Consider the following 17,770-nt stretch of genomic DNA (forward strand, 5'->3'; position numbering starts at 1 on the left):
CCTTATATGGCGACCGTGCGACGCAGGTGAGTGTGACCCACTTGTGGGACACCCCCGCGCCGCACGGCCACCAGCTGCTGCGTGTGCCCCCACTGCCCTGCCCTCTGCCTCGCTGCCTGCCTCGCTGCCGGCTGCCGGCTGACTCCGCTGTTGTTGTCTTTGCTTTGTTTTTGCCGTCATTTGTGCTTGTTAATATTTTCTTTTTGCCCGTGTTATCGTACTGATCTCCATCTGTGCCTGCTGTATTTTTATTGTGTTTGTGCCAGTGTCAGCGTTTCTCCTTCCTGGTTGCCCGCCTATCTCGCCGCCCTCCGTCTTCCCTCCCCGCTCCCCGCTTCCCGCCACCACCGCTGAGCCCGCCCCTTTTTTTTCCTTCTGTTCCCTCCCCGCTCCCGCCTCCCAGCTGCTCCGCCCACCCGCGCACTTCGCCTTATATGGCGACCGTGCGAACGCGCAGCGGGCGCGCCGATTGTGCGCCGAAGGCGCGCCAAAGGCAAGCCCGTCTACGCCCGTCCGCGCCTGGACCGCGCCCAGTGCCAGGACCCCTGGCCCTCGAAGACCCCGACCGACCCACCTGACGTACACCGCCGCCAACCTCAGCGCACTCAACGCCGGTCGACTCCCAGGATGCTACCAAGCCACACCACGACGCACTCATGGCCCTTTCAGCTGCCACGCCTGCAAATTCACCTGCATCCAGACCTGCCCCGCACCAGCAGCCGCCAAGTCGAACACCAGCAGCACCCACCTCAAGTGCATCCTGCTCAACACCCGCTCCGTCCACAGACACGCCGTTGAACTCTGGAACCTCCTGGACGCCACAGCCCCTGACGTTGCCTTCCTCACAGAGACCTGGATGAACGCCTCTTCAGCTCCCGACATCGCCATCGCTATCCCGGAGGGCTACAAGATCGTCCGGAGGGACCGCAACGCCAACCAGATAGGAGGAGGCATCGCCATCATCCACAGGAACACCATCCGCATCACGACCAGCACCGACGACACCCTGACCACCGCCGAACACCTGCATTTCCAGATCCACACCGACCCGAACACCACCCTCAGAGGCACCCTGATCTACCGACCCCCGGGACCACGCACACAATTCAGCGAGGACATCGCCGACTTCGTCAGCCCGCATGCCCTCCCCTCCGCCGACTACATCCTCCTGGGGGACCTCAACTTCCACCTGGAGAACAACAACGACCGCAACACCAGCACCCTGCTCGACAACCTCACCAATCTTGGACTCAAGCAGCGGGTGTCCACCCCCACCCACCTCGCCGGACACACACTCGACGCAGTCTTCTCGTCCTGCACAGACATCGACTTCAGCCACGCCACAGAGCTACAATGGACGGACCACAGCTGCGTCCACTTCACCTTCAAGAGAAAGACGACCCACCACCACCAGCAACAGGCCGCCCGCAGAAGCTGGAACAAGATCACAGCAGACCAGCTCGCCACCTCCCTGAGCCAGCACCCTCCTGCCAGCTCAGCGAACCCCAGCCAGGCCGCCGACAACCTCACGAAGTGGATCAGCAACTGCGCGGACGAACTCGCCCCGATGAGGACCCCGCCCAGCAGACCCGGCAGCAAGAAAGCCCCGTGGTTCACCGACGAACTCAAGAGCTCCAAGAAGAACTGCCGAGCCCTCGAGAAAGTCTGGAGAAGGGATCCCACACCGGACAACAGGACCACCTTCAAGCTGGCCACCCGGAAGCACCACCAGCTGATCCGCGCCGCCAAGAAAACTGCTTTCAAGGACCGGCTGGACAACAACGCACACAACTACAAGGAACTCTTCAACATCGTGAAAGAGCTATCCAACCCCAGCGCAGGAAACAACGACATCACCCCATCGCAAGACCTCTGCAACTCCCTCGCTTCACACTTCCACAACAAGATCGCGGACATACACAACAGCTTCAACAACCAACCAATGCACACCAAGACCGAACAACCACCCCTCACCACCACCCTCCACGCCTGGACCCCGATCAGCACCGAAGACACCATCCGCACGATGAACTCCATCCACTCCGGATCACCGACCGACCCCTGTCCTCATCACGTCTTCAACAAGGCTGACGCTGTCATCGCACCCCACCTGCGAGACATCGTCAACACATCCTTCGACACCGCCATCTTCCCTGAGAGCTGGAAGCACGCCGAACTCAGCGCTCTACTCAAGAAACCCACAGCGGACCCCACCGAACTCAAGAACTACCGCCCCATCTCGCTCCTCCCGTTTCCAGCCAAAGTCATCGAGAAGACCGTCAACAAGCAGATGGCCGCCTTCCTCGAGACGAATGGATCCCTCGACCCCTCACAGTCCGGCTTCCGAGCCAATCACAGCACCGAGACCGCCCTCATCGCCGCCACCGATGACTTTCGAGCCCTGATGGACTACGGAGAAACAGCGGCCCTCATCCTCCTAGACCTCTCCACAGCATTCGACACTGTCTGCCACCGCACCCTAGTACAGCGCCTCAGCAACGTCGGAATCCAGGACAAGGCGCTGAAATGGATCATCTCCTTCCTCGACGGAAGAACACAGAGAGTCCGTCTACCACCGTACAAGTCAGAGGCCACCGAAGTCATCTGCGGCGTCCCTCAAGGATCCTCACTGAGCCCCACCCTCTTCAACGTCTACATGAGCCCCCTCGTGGCCATCGCACGCCAACACAACCTCAACATAATCTCCTACGCCGACGACACCCAGCTGATCCTCTCCCTGACCAACGACCCCGCCGCCGCCAGAGCCAACCTGCACGAAGGGATGAAAGAGGTAGCCGAGTGGATGACGACCAGCTGCCTGAAACTGAACTCGGACAAGACGGAGGTCCTCATCCTGGGATCCTCACCCTCCGCCTGGGACGACTCCTGGTGGCCTCCCGCCCTGGGCACCGCACCCAAACCGACAGACCATGCACGCAACCTGGGCTTCATCCTGGACTCCTCCCTCTCCATGACCAGGCAAGTCAACAACGTCTCCTCGGCGTGCTTCAACATCCTACGCATGCTACGGAAGATCTTCTGGTGGATCCCCACCGAGACCAGGAAGACCGTCACCCAGGCCCTCGTCACCAGCCGACTGGACTACGGCAAAACCCTCTACGCCGGTACCACCGCCAAGCTCCAGAAGAGACTCCAGCGGATCCAGAACGCCTCAGCCAGACTCATCCTCGACATCCCACGAACCAGTCACATCTCCGGACATCTGAGAAACCTGCACTGGCTCCCCGTCAACAAAAGAATCACCTTCCGCCTCCTCACCCACGCACACAAAGCCCTACACGACCAAGGCCCGAGCTACCTCAACAGTCGAATCAACTTCTACGCTCCCAAACGCCACCTCCGATCAGCCAACCATGCCCTCGCCGCCGTCCCCCGCATCCGAAGAGCGACTACAGGAGGAAGGTCCTTCTCCTACCTGGCCGCCAAGACCTGGAACTCCCTCCCGACCGACCTGCGCCTGACCCAAGACCACCTCTCCTTCAGGAAGAAGCTGAAGACCTGGCTGTTCGAGCAGTAGCGGCACCCCCCCACCCCCAGCGCCTTGAGACCCTACGGGTATGTAGTGCGCTCTATAAATGTCATTGATTGATTGATTGATTGATATACTCCAATACTCACATATACTGCCTTTCACATTTGTAGTTACTCACACATGTACCACTGAGACATCCATACACTCACCGACACAGCCATACACACACTCACTCAACCATACTGTCCCTCACAGATGCACTTATGAACCCATACACCCAGGCATTTACCCACCCATACATCCATGCAGGGAGTCACACAGCCCCTCAGCCACCCACACAGACACACAGGCACCCATACAGGTACTCAGACAACCAAACATTAACCAATTTAGATACTCATGTAGATACTCACCACCCCATGCAGCCACTTGGACACCAACTGACAGACTGATACAGACATTCACACAGATAAGTCATTCACCCATGCATTCACTAAGACACATTCAATCATTCACTTGTACAGTCAGTCATGCACCCACTAATTCATCCATTCAGACACTCATACACCCACTCATTCTTCAAAACACCTTGGCGTGTGTGTATATATATATATATATATATATATTACCTACTGGCGGTCGCCAGTAGGTAGTTATAGTTAGGACCCTGTTTCCATAGGAAATCCGCAACATTCTATTTTGAATAACTTTGGCGCCGGTCGACGAATCCTCGCGAATTTCTCAAAATAGGTGGGGCGCTACGCTCCGCTCCTACCCTGAAAGTCTCGGGGGGATTCGTCAAGCGGGGGCTGAGATAAAAGGGGGGTCCCAAAACGCGTTTTTCCCATGCATTTTTCCATAGGACCTTTAGACAGGGCTACAGCCCGAACGGCTGAACAGAATTACTAGAAATTTGGCAGAGAGGTAGTCCTCAGGTCAAGGAAGTGCCTTTTGTAGGTTTGGTGTAAATCTGTTCAGTAGATTCTGAGAAAATAGCCTTTAAATCAATATATATATCTGTGGCAGCTTACGGTGCGCTTACCGTGCGCTTACCGTAAGCTTACCGTACGCGTACGGTGGCGTGCGCAGGCGCGATTCTGATTGGCTGCTACATCTAAGTAAACATTCAAAACAGTCGAAACCAGGAAGCGGCGGCCGCCATTTTCTCTCTCGCACTCTGAGGGGGGGGCTGTAAACAAAGGCAAAAAACATATAAAGGGGCTGTTTAGACAGCGCCCATGCACATAGCCATGTTAGTTGAGTCCTCAAAGATCCCCCAAGGCCAAAAACGGTAAATTTTTATTTTTTGATAATTTCGCCGATTACGCTTACCGTACGCGTGCGCTTACGCTAAAAATGTTAATAAAAAAAAAAAAACACTCTCTGTGCATGGCATATTATTGTCATCACTTACAAATTAAATTTAACAGATTACCTATCACAAGGAAGCGCATAATATGTCCTCCATGTGCGCACGGTGCGTAACGTGGGCACGCGGTGCGCGTAGCGCACTGCGTGCCCACCTTGCGTGTACGGCACTAACTGCGTAAAGTGGGCGCGCGGTGCGCGAAGCGCACCGTGTGCTCACTGTGCGCGCACGGTGCGCGAAGCGGAACGAACTGCGTTAAGTGGGCGTGCACGCCACGAATGGCGTAAAGTAACTTAGCATTTAAAAAAACGTACAAATTCACTGAAAAAACCATAGGTTTCACACACGTTATAGTTAGGAATTAGCATTTAAAAAACCTTGCAAATTCACTGAAAAAACCATAGGTTTCAGACATGTTATAGTTAGCGGAAATTTTACTGATAAAAAACCAATGAAATTCCCCCGTTATAATTAGTGCAGGCAACTATAACTCACGCGACCGCAATCTTCTGCTGATGACATATGTGTCTTTATGAAAAAAAAATATTTGTAATATATGTATAGCTAAAAATGTATGGAAGAAGACATGGGCAAATAAGTGTCTAAATACAGTATTAGCATCAGCGGAGGATTGCGGTCGCGTGAGTTATAGTTGCCTGCACTAACTATAACGGGGGAATTTCATCGGTTTTTTATCAGTAAAATTTCCGCTAACTATAACATGTCTGAAACCTATGGTTTTTTCAGTGAATATATATATATATATATATATATATATATATATATATATATATATATATATATATATATATATATATATATATATATAAAACATTGCCGCTCGTGGAAGCCTTGTTGCCGTCTTTGGGGCAGTGCAATCGTGAAGGACTGCGAGGACCAGCAGCCCACTTCAGCACAGCTGCAGCCTCTTCCCTCACGCTCCCGCCCCCCTGCCTGGACGTATATAACAGCATTATACAAACGCAACGCGGGACGTGCGCGGGCGAAGCCCGGGCCAAGGGCGGTCCCGTTCTAGCCCGTTACAGACCGTGTGAGACCGGACCGGGCCATTCCTCTTGGTTTCCTGTTTAAGTGAGGTATCTGTTCAAGACATTGTTATCCAAGGGACATTATTGTTGTAGACATAGGACTATGGCGGGCATAGAGACAAGAAGTAAAGCACTTTCGTCCAGCACAATGATGGCGGGTACATTGGACAGTTTTCTGATTAGAGCAAACTCTTTGATATCAAATGAGATCACTCTTCTAGAACGTCGGCTCTCTCAGGGTATAGACAACGTGAAAAGATCTTCGTTGGGTCACATAGCGCATGCCAGAACACCTGATAGGTGCATTTCACCGCCTAATCCCTTAACTAATAGTGACCACCTGGCATCAATTATTCCGCCTGAATCTGGGCGCTGTCCAGGATCGAATAGCGATTCTACATTGACTATTATCGATTCTAGCACTGTGTCCCTTCCTATTGCTATTACGACGCCTGTCAGTGGGTCTGTGGTTAACACCCTCCAGATACGAGGCAATAGGGAAGGGGCTGTCCCAAAAAGAAAGCGAGGGACACAGATAGGGGGTGGAAAGAAGGCAAGGTTATCTAACTCCTTAACCCATATTAATCCTAAAGGCAAAAGCTAAGGTGATCCCTCCAGTAGTCAGTGATCCTATAAACTCCCCAGTTCTGAGTCCTTCTGTACCACAGTTCACTACCTTGAATAACATCCACCCTTGTGCTGACCATCAGACCACAGGCCTGGGAAGTATCTTGAAATCTCTTTTGGGCCCTTTGATCGCTAGACTTGACCAAATTGATCTTAGGTTGGCCAACTTAGAAAGGACCACGGGGTCTCTGGTAGACCACTTACAAACTGTGGAAACCACCGAAGGGAGGAGGGATGTCAATATAAGGGGTGCACATTCAGTTAATACCCCTCCTTTAACAACTCCCCCAGTTTTGGAAAACCCCTCCTCTTTAGTACAGGATATTCCACAAAGGAATACCAATTCCACCCTTCCTTCCTGTCCCGGGGTAATGGCTGAAAAGCCTTTGGTAAACACGGAGCAAGAAAATCTGGAGGGTAATAGATTGAGAAAGAAACTGATAGTAAATTTACCCCCGGAAGCTGCTCCCTTTGTAGTGGTCCTAGCAGGAGTTCTTGAACTCACCAACATAAGAGTAGAATCATTTGCTTCATTAAAAAATAAAGTAGCAAGTTGGCTAAATAAGTATAGACCCCTTCCCCCATACATTTTTAGTGAAATTTTGATGGTCAGAAGGGTCTCATGGCTGGGATCAACTAAGAAAAACATTAGCGGCGATTGCATTATGGTTAACTTTATGGACCCGGGGACAGTTTCCCACATTCTTAAGAGTCCGTTTACCAAGGAGGAGTCCATAATACAGAACCTTCCCTTGTCCTTTTTCTACCCACCTGATGCTAGTTGCTCTGATATGGGACTAGAAGAGGGTTGGTCAAAAATGGGTCCTAGAAGCCACTCCAGAGGGATCAGGAATAACCCACATTACTCTAATAGGGCATCTCAATATCTGGACTATAATCGGTTTAGCTGCTTGGACGAGGTGGATTGACCACACGGTAACCCCAATTCAGGGAGTTATTTGAGGGTGAGCGATACCATCACTAACAACTCCACTCTGCATGGACGCTCAGTTAAATGTATAAATAGGGGTGGGCCGTGGGGAGTAGATAGTGTTGAGAGTGTCCAGATATGGGCTCCTCTGGGCACTACCATCCCCGACGGCCTGAGTGCGGTCTCAGTGGAAGGTTCCCTGGTGGCGGTTTCAACGTTTGTCGAGGGATATGGTGTACAAACACTGGAAGTTACACCTACTGCTGATCCACTGACAATTTTGTCATGGAATTTAGCAGGAATAGGTAACAAAATAGTGTGTCCCGAATGGGGCTCGTTCATAGATAGGAATGACATATGCCTCTTCCAGGAAACCTGGGCTAGGGAGGAACATCATCGGAGTGGTTTTATCACATTTTCAGTCCCGGCAAGGTGGGGGGGAAGGCTAGACCGTAGGGTGGCTTAATAATTTGGGTGTGTTCCTACCTGGGCTGTGGAGCTAGGGTTTTGAATACGTCATCAGAGGATCTCCAATGTGTGATTTTAGAATGGCCGAATGATTCCAGGCTTGCTTTGGTCGATGTTTATTCAAGACCTGTGAGTATTACATCTGAGTCTGGAACCATTGAAGAGCTCTCTGTATTTTTAACATATGATACCTCAGGGCACTACTCTTTTGCTAGGGGGCGATTTTAACTGCCATTTCGAGCCGCTTATGGGTTTGAAGGATAGTGCTATCCTGGAGGAGGATGAATACTGGAAAATACCTCCAGTAGTGGGCCCTTCACCTAGGTCTTGGGCGCCTTTGGCCATCCAAATCACGGCCCTAACTTTAAAGTATTCTATTAGGGCCTGCAATGGCCGATCAAAATCAGACATCCCCTCAAAATGTACTTTCAACAAGCCCGGGCATGAGTCTCGCTTGGACTACATATTTGTTGAAAGTTGTGCTTGGGACAAGGTCATTGACTTTAGGGTAGAAATTAGGGGTGATAGTGATCACAATCCGTTGATCCTAGAATTTCTATCCCCGGGCAACCCCGAAGGCCTATGTAACTCAAATGATGGCCTAGATGCCAGGTTCCTCCTATCCAGTAACAGGCGCAGGGTCAGGTGGGAAAAATTAGTCACTTATCCAGCGTTAGTGGCAGAACTTTATGCGCAGGTAATTCCGGTACTGGAAGCTATAAGTGCCTTAACGTTGCAGGATCCCACTACCGAAATATACCAAACATTTGGGGATCTAAATGTGGAACTAAATGCTATTTTGGCTGAGGCCTTCAATCCTATAGCGCCCAAAGATAGAAGGAGCAGTAATTGACCTACATGGTATAACACCGCCTGCAGGAAGCTAAAAACAGAACTCCTCAGGGCTGTGAAGCTTAATAACAACAAGGAGCTAATAAGAGAAAAACGACTAGAATTCAAGCAGTTAATATATCATGCCAAGATGGAGTGGGACAGTGATAATTGGGCTAATTTAACATCTGTATTAAAATTAAGAGATCCCCGAAAGTTTTGGCAAATTGTTAATACGGGGTCAACCGACCCTTTACCGGCGATTGTACCTAATATTGCTGCTAATGTGTGGGAAGATCATTTTTCCACCCTCTTTGGAGGGGAGTATTCCACTTATGACATCGAGCAGGGGGGACTATTGTTCAACTGTACTATCAACTTATATGAGGTCGAGTTCATGGAAGAAGAGGTTTTTGCTGTATTAACTAAACTCCCAGCCGGTAAAGCGCCTGGGCTGGATAAACTTCCAGGTGACCTCTTCAAACACAAACCTAAGGTTTGGGCCCCTTATGTAACGGCTTTATGTAACGCAGTCCAGAGGGGCATGGCGGTACCAAGTACTTGGTTGGGAGCTGAGATAGTCCCTATCTTCAAGAAGGGCTCACCTCTCCTCCCAGCCAACTATATGCCTATCAGCCTCATTGATGTGCCCCAAAGTATTTTTGCAAGGCTGATCTTAGATCGCCTCAGGGACTGGATAGAAGAGTGCTCCATTCTAAGCCCTTACCAGGCAGGGTTTAGGAAGAATGTGTCTACTACGGACCAGATTTTTCGACTGACCCTGTTATTTTGGAAAACTGTCAAAGTTGAGGGTGGGTCATTATATACTGTTTTTGTGGACCTCCGTGCGGCCTTTGACCTGGTCCCCGGGCTAAATTATGGTCCGTCCTTTACAACTGGGCATTCCTGCCCCCCTATTGAATATGATAATTTGATTGCATAGGGGGAACTATGCACAGATCAGGTGTGGGAAAAATGGTGCTCTATCATCCAGATTTCCCGTTGACAGGAGAGTCAGACAGGGTTGTGTTTTGGCACCTACCGTGTTCTGCCTCTACGTTAACGAAGTATTTACACATCTGAATGAGGTTATAAATAGTGATGCCCCCAAGCTCGCTGGATCTCGGGTCCCTGCGATTATGCTCGCAGATGACACCTTATTACTCTCGAAGTCCCTGATGGGCATTCAACGAGTGCTGGATGGTTTTGAGACTTTTTGCCTCGAACGGGGCTTAGAAATAAATACTCTCAAAACTAAATGTATGATTTTTAATCCACCAGCAGCGACACGCCCAAACCCGAGTATAGGGAGAGTTAGTCTAGAAAGGGTCCAGACCTTTGAGTATTTGGGGCTCACTTTAAATGAAACTATGACTTGGGTCCCACACCAAATTAAATCTCAACTCAAGTTAGCCCAAACAGCGGGGGGTATCCTAAGACTTCTAAATAAATCATGTGTCAAACCAATTGGCCCACCTCTTGAAATATATAAACTACAGGCAAGGGGGCAGTAACCTATGGCGGTGAACTCTGGGGCTTTCATTGCCGTCCAGAGATCATAGTCACAGAAAATACATTTTTAAGGCAGTTGCTGACCCTCCCCCCTAGTACTCCCTTATTGCCACTTAGGCTTGATTTGGGCATTAGACCCACAGACGAGGAATCGGGCCTTAAACCTCTAACGTTCTGGCGGAGGATCTGGATTACCCCCGAGCTTCAGGAATTATAGGAAAGAACTCTTGGAAGTCTTAGGGATCCCTAATGTGGGGAAACATCCTTGGCTGAGGTATGTGAAAGAGGAATTGGGGAGAATGGGCCTCCCGTTGTTGTGGTCTGATCCGGTGACACCCTGCCCTAGTGTTTCACGTAACCATCTGGTTAATCTGTATTATGAAACCAAACTAACCGCTTCTATTCAGAATTCTCAATCCGCTATTTTAACACGAACTTTTATAGTGGTTAAAGATCTTTACTTCTTTGAGCATGTCTTAAATGATATCAGCCCACCTGTAGCGAGGAAATTGTATTTGCAGTGGAGATATGGTACCTTGCCTATTAGAGCATTTACGAGTAAATGGTCCCCGCTCTCCCCAAAAAATTGTCCTGGTTGCGCTTTCGATCAGGAAAATTAACTGCATATACAATTTTTTTGCCCTGCTTATCAAAAGTTTAGAAGGTGTTGGATTGTTCCTCTGTGCAAAAATGTGGGCTTTACGCATTGTATGCAAGCTTATCGAATTTTGAAAACAGACTTAACTATTGTAATAGTTTTTGCTGTGTCATCCTTTCTGGCAGCTATGTGGAGGAAAAGAAGGATCTGTGATAATCTTGTTTGAAACTATATACTTCTATTATAGTTTCATAGTTGCCATGAGGAGATTCCCTACACTTTAGATTGTATGGAGGTATAATGTATTGATTACTATTATTGCCATGTCCCATGGGCGCTTTTATTTATTTCTGTTGTTGCAATAACTGTTTTATGTATATTTGCACTAATTTTTATTTTTTTTCTATAATGCTTAATTGTAAGAATTATTTTATGACAAATGTTGAAATAAAGAAAGAAAGAAGAAGATAACATTATTAACTTTTTAGAAACAGTTAGTCACTGGATGATGTCATCAGTGATGTCATTTGAGATGTCATCAGTGATGTCACTGACCATGTCATGATTGATGTAATCTCATTAGCAGTGCATTGCGGGGGCACGAGTTATAGTTAGCTCAGCTAACTATAACAGCCGAATTTCTCTCATTTTGCACGAGTAAAATGCCCAACTAACTAAAACGTCCCTGAAACCTGTGTTTTTTTCAGTGAATTTCTAAGGTTTTTAAATGCTAATTTCTAACTATAATATCTCTGAAACCTGTGTTTTTTTCAAAGAATTTCAAAGGTTTTTTAAATGAAAATTTCTAACTATAATGTCCCTCAAACCTGTGTTCTTTTAGTATATATAGATATTACCTACTGGCGGTCGCCAGTAGGTAGTTATAGTTAGGACCACGTTTCCATAGGAAATCCGCAACATTCTATTTTGAATAACTTTGGCGCCGGTCGACGAATCCTCGCGAATTTTTCAAAATAGGTGGGGCGCTACGCTCCGCTCCTACCCTGAAAGTCTCGGGGGGATTCGTCAAGCGGGGGCTGAGATAAAAGGGGGGTCCCAAAACGCGTTTTTCCCATGCATTTTTCCATAGGACCTTTAGACACAGCTACAGCCCGAACGGCTGAACAGAATTACTAGAAATTTGGCAGAGAGGTAGTCCTCAGGTCAAGGAAGTGCCTTTTGTAGGTTTGGTGTAAATCTGTTCAGTAGATTCTGAGAAAATAGCCTTTAAATCAATATATATATCTGAGCCAGCTTACGGTGCGCTTACGGTACGCTTACCGTACGCGTACGGTGGCGTGCGCGAGCGCGATTCTGATTGGCTCTTAGATCTTAGTAAACATTCGAATCGGCCGAAACCAGGAAGCGGCGGCCGCCATTTTCTCTCTCGCACTGAGAGTGTGGATTAAAATACAAAGCACAAAAACATGTAAAGGGGCTGTTTGGACAGCTCCAAAACACCTAGCCATGTTGAGGGAGTCCCCAAAGATCCCCCAAGGCCAAAAACGGAATTTTTATTTTTTCGCTAATTTCACCGATTACGCTTACCGTACGCGTACGGTAAAAAAATATTTAAAAAAACAAAATTATCCACACTCTCCCCACCCCGTGTGCAAATGGTGCCCGAAGGGCACCATTTGTGCATGGCTTATAAGAGTAGTGAAAAATTTAAATATTACCTTTCAAAACGAAGTGCATCATATGTCCTCCATGTGCGCACGGTGCGCGAAGCGCATCGTGCGTACATGGCCCATCTAGCGTAACGTGGGCACGGCACTAACGTGGGCACGGCCCACCGTGCGTGCACGGCACTAACTGCGTAAAGTGAGCGCGCGGTGCGCGAAGCGCACCGTGCGCGCACGGAACGAACTGCGTTAAGTGGGCGCGCACGCCACGAATGGCGTAAAGTAACTTAGCATTTAAAAAACCGTACAAATTCACTGAAAAAAACATAGGTTTCACACACGTTATAGTTAGGAATTAGCATTTAAAAAACCTTGCAAATTCACTGAAAAAACCATAGGTTTCACACATGTTATAGTTAGCGGAAATTTTACTGATAAAAAACCAATGAAATTCCCCCGTTATAGTTAGTGCAGGCAACTATAACTCACGCGACCGCAATCTTCTGCTGATGACATATGTGTCTTTATGAAAAAAAAAATATTTGTAATATATGTATAGCTATAAATTTATGGAAGAAGACATGGGCAAATAAGTGTCTAAATACAGTATTAGCATCAGCAGAGGATTGCGGTCGCGTGAGTTATAGTTGCCTGCACTAACTATAACGGGGGAATTTCATTGGTTTTTTATCAGTAAAATTTCCGCTAACTATAACATGTGTGAAACCTATGGTTTTTTCAGTGAATATATATATATATATATATATATATATATATATATATAGATAGATAGATATAGATATATTATCTACTGGCGGTCGCCAGTAGATAGTTATAGTTAGGATCGTGTTTCCATAGGAAATCCGCAACATTCTATTTTGAATAACTTTTGCGCCGATTGACGAATCCTCGCAAAATTTTCAAAATAGGTGGGGCGCTCCGCTCCTTCCCTGAAAGTCTCGGGGGGGATTCGTCAAGCGGGGGCTGAGAAAAAGGGGGGTCCCAAAACGCGTTTTCCCCATGCATTTTTCCATAGGACCTTTAGTCCAAGCTACAGCCCGAACGGCTGAACAGAATTACTTGAAATTTGGCAGAGAGGTAGTCCTCAGGTCAGGGATGTGCCTTTTGCAGGTGTAAATCTGTTCAGTATTTCCTGAGAAAATAGCATTTAAATCAATATATATATCTATAGGCGCGCTCCGAGCGCATACGGTAAGCTTACCGTACGCGCACGCTGCCGTGCGCGAGCTTAATTCTGATTGGTGGTTACATGACTGTAAACATTCGAATCGGTCGAAATCAGGAAGTGTCGGCCGCCATTTTGTGTGTCTCACACTGATAAACAAAGGTGGAGAATGTGAAAAGGGGGCAACAAAGAGAGTTGCAGACCCCCTAGCGTTTGTCAGGGGGTCCAAGAAGGAACCAAAAGTATGAAAAATAAATTTTATATTTTTTTTTCAAAATCGCGGGGTGCGCGTACGGTAAGCTTACCGTACGCGCACGGCAGACAAAAATCATTAAAAAAGATAGAATTAAAAATCGTGGGTGCTCGGTGCGTGCGCGCACGGAGAAAAACCTGAAAAAAAATATATTAATAAATACATAACTTAGCATTTAAAAAAACGTACAAATTCACTTAAAAAACCATAGGTTTCACACACGTTATAGTTAGGAATTAGCATTTAAAAAACCTTGCAAATTCCCTTAAAAAACCATAGGTTTCACACATGTTATAATTAGCTTGACATTTCCCTCGTAAAAAACCAATGAAATTCCCCCGTTATAGTTAGTGCAGGCAACTATAACTCACGCGACCGCAATCCTCTGCTGATGACGTCAGATATTACATCACTGATTACATATGTGTCTTTCTGAAAAAAATATATTTGTAATATATGTATAGCTAAAGATTAATGGAAGAAGACATGAGTAAATAGGTGTCTAAATACAGTGATGTAATATCTGATGTCATCACTGATGACATCTCAAATGACATCACTGATGACATCATCCATTGAGTATGTGTTTCTGAACAGTTTTAATATGTTTAATATATATAGGGAAAAGCCTGTTGAAAAATAAGTGGGTGTACAATTGTGTGAATGGATGATTTTCTAGGTGTGTAACTGACTCTATAAGTGAGTCATTAAATGTATCTTACTGCAGACTAGTGACTAAACTGTGTGAATGTCTGTATGTGTCTGTGTGTTGGTGTATAAGTGGCTGCATGGTTTTGTGAATAGCTATATGAGTGTCTATATGGGTTATTGATTGGTTGTCTGAGTATCTGTATGGGTGCCTGAGTGTTTGTGTGGGTAGGGTGTGTGTGACTCTGTGACTAGATGTGTGAGTGGGTGATTCAGTGGGTGCATGGTTTTAAAAGTGCATCTGTGATGGACTGTATGGTTGGGTGAGTGTATGTATGGGTGTGTTAGTGAATGAATGTATATCTCAGTTATACATGTGTCACTAACTACATATGTGAAACGCAGTGCATATGTGTGTAAGAGTATATAACAATCTATATGTGAGAGTGTGTGATTTTGGGAGTGGCTGTATCCGCCATAGTGCAAGGATATCTGTGTCATGTGCTGTTTGTTTTTCTGCAGGAAGACACAGAATTTGTTAGTATTTTTATGAGTAAGTGAACTTGAGTGTTTTTAACTGTATAGATGAGTAAATTTTACTGTGATTAATTATTTGCATGACTGACTAGATGTGTCAGTTCCTTAATGGATGATTGGCGGAGTGTGAGTGTCTATATAGGTGTATAAATGCACAGAGTGACTGTAAGTATGAGTGACTGTACAGGTGAGTGAGTGGAGATGTATGTAGACCTAAGAGTCAATGAGTGGGTGAGTAGTTATTGGTATTGGAGTATCTATGGTTGTCCAAATGGCCGTCTGAAATTTTTAGTCGGTGTGTCAAAGGTTATATTAGGGTGTGAGAAGATGCACTAATTTATCACATGGATGACGTCATCAGTGATGTCATCAGTGATGTCATTTGAGATGTCATCAGTGATGTCATCAGTGATGTCACTGACCATGTCATGAGTGATGTAATATGTGACGTCATCAGCAGTCCATTGCGGGGGCGCGAGTTACAGTTAGCTGAACTAACTATAACTGGGGAATTTCTAGGGTTTTGTATGAGGGAAATGTCCAGCTAACTATAACGCCCCTGAAACCTATGGTTTTTTCAGTGAATTTCTAAGGTTTTTTAAATGCCAATTCCTAACTATAACGCCCCTGAAACCTTTGGTTTTTTCAGTGAATTTGAAAGGTTTTTTAAATGCTAATTCCTAACTATAACGTGCATGAAACCTATGGTTTTTTCAGTGAATTTCAAAGGTTTTTTAAATGCTAATTCCTAACTATATCAGGCCTGAAAACTATGGTTTTTTCAGTGAATTTCAAAGGTTTTTTAAATGCTAATTCCTATCTATAACTTATCTCTGAAGATATCATGTTTAATGATTTTGATTGGATTTCTATATTTTTCAAATTCAGTGTGTCATTTCATTAATTACATTTATTTTTAAATACTTTTTTATCACCAATTTTGAAACTTATTTTTTCAATTAATACTTTTAAAAATTAAAAAATATTATTTGAACTTAATGGTTTTTTCAAACATATTTTTTTAAATATTTTTTTAACTATATGTGCAAAACTTTATTTTATATATTTTTTTCCATGTTTTTGGATCCACGCACCCAACGCGAGAGGATCCGTGCACCAAACGCGATAGGCTGCGCGCACCGTGCGCGCATTTCGCCGTTTTTTTTTTAAAAGAGGGGGCCCCAGGGGGTCCTTCTGGAACCCCCTAAGCACCTCTAGAGGGTCAGAGTATGTTCACTCTGCCCCCTTTATATGTTTTACACACTTATTCCCCTTACTTAATCAGCCTCGCTTCTACCGAGGCAGAAAATGGCCGCCAACAGTTCCTGGTTTCGAATGTAGAGAGACACTCGACAGCCAATTAGTATTCAGCGCGCGATCGGGAGGGTGCGCGCTCGGTTCGGGGAGGGTGCGCTTACGGTGCGGGTACGGTCCGCGGATCCTCTGCGGCCATAGATATCACTAACTTTTTTACCCTAATTTTCTCAGAAACTACTGAACAGATTCACACCATATATGCAAAAGGCACGAGTCCGAACTGAGGACTACCTCTTTGCCAAATTTGGTGTCATTCCGTTCAGCGGTTCGGGCTGTAGCTGCAACAACAGATCCTATGGGAAATTGCATGGGGAAAACGCGTTTTGGGACCCCCCTTTTTTCTCAGCCCCCGCTTGACGGATCACCGCAAAACTTTCAAGGTAGGAGCGGAGCAGAGCTGGCCAAAAGTTTGGAACATTTCGCAAGGATTCGTCAACCTGCGCCAACGTTATTCCAAATAGAATGTTGCAGATTTCCTATGGAAAATAGGTCCTAACTATAACTATCTACTGGCGACCGCCAGTAGATAATATCTATATATATATATATAGATATATATAGATAGATATATAGATATATATTTATATTTATTTTCTTCTGATAAACTTTTCTGAGAAGAAATCTCTTTATCAAACTTCTACTTCTAAACAGCCAACGTGTATTTCAAGACACAGTTTCTTCTTCAGGGCTGTTAAACAAAAAGTACAACAAAATAAAACTGAAAATGTCCACAATTATGACATTACATATATGAACCAAAAGAATTTATTTATGGTACTTTGTCAAACTTAATTGTACATGTACAATGTTATGAACTCTCTCATTGTTTTTTTTCCATCATTCAAAACAGCATTGGCGCCCAAGGGAGAATAATTATTACTTCAATGACCCTATACCAAGGAAATGAGCTCCATATGTATGAAATTCCACATCAGAGCTGATTCATAAATCTTAACATTAGTTAGAGAAACTCTATCAGAATCAAGAATTAAAACAGCACTGTACGTGTGGTTTTACCTAGGGAATCATACATCGCATTTCAATGTACAGATATTTAATAACATGTCTGTCCTTGATATATTTCTTCTATTAGTCCATATTACGTGATTATTATCACCTTAAATATTAATTCCTCATAGCGTATTGAAATATCTGGTAAATAAGGATCTGAAATAAGAGTTCAAAACCCATTGTACTTTGTCATTGGTATAACTGTACACGATGTAAAACATTTTATCTACACACACGCTTACCTGATAAAGCAAAATTAATTATTTAGATCGGCTAAGTGTATCTTCAAATTCAATCTTTGTAACAATTATGCAG

The 17,770-nt window shown here is 45.8% G+C and overlaps 1 protein-coding gene across 2 annotated transcripts in view; it reads left to right on the forward strand.

Moving 5' to 3' along the window:
- Nucleotides 1–17,770, forward strand: part of INPP4B (inositol polyphosphate-4-phosphatase type II B) — a 2,419,090-nt gene that overhangs the window by 1,048,806 nt on the left and 1,352,514 nt on the right. The gene's annotated exons all lie outside the window — the stretch shown is intronic.

The sequence above is a fragment of the Triturus cristatus genome, chromosome 2_2 (assembly GCF_964204655.1).
Source record: "Triturus cristatus chromosome 2_2, aTriCri1.1, whole genome shotgun sequence".
Lineage (NCBI taxonomy): Eukaryota > Metazoa > Chordata > Amphibia > Caudata > Salamandridae > Triturus > Triturus cristatus.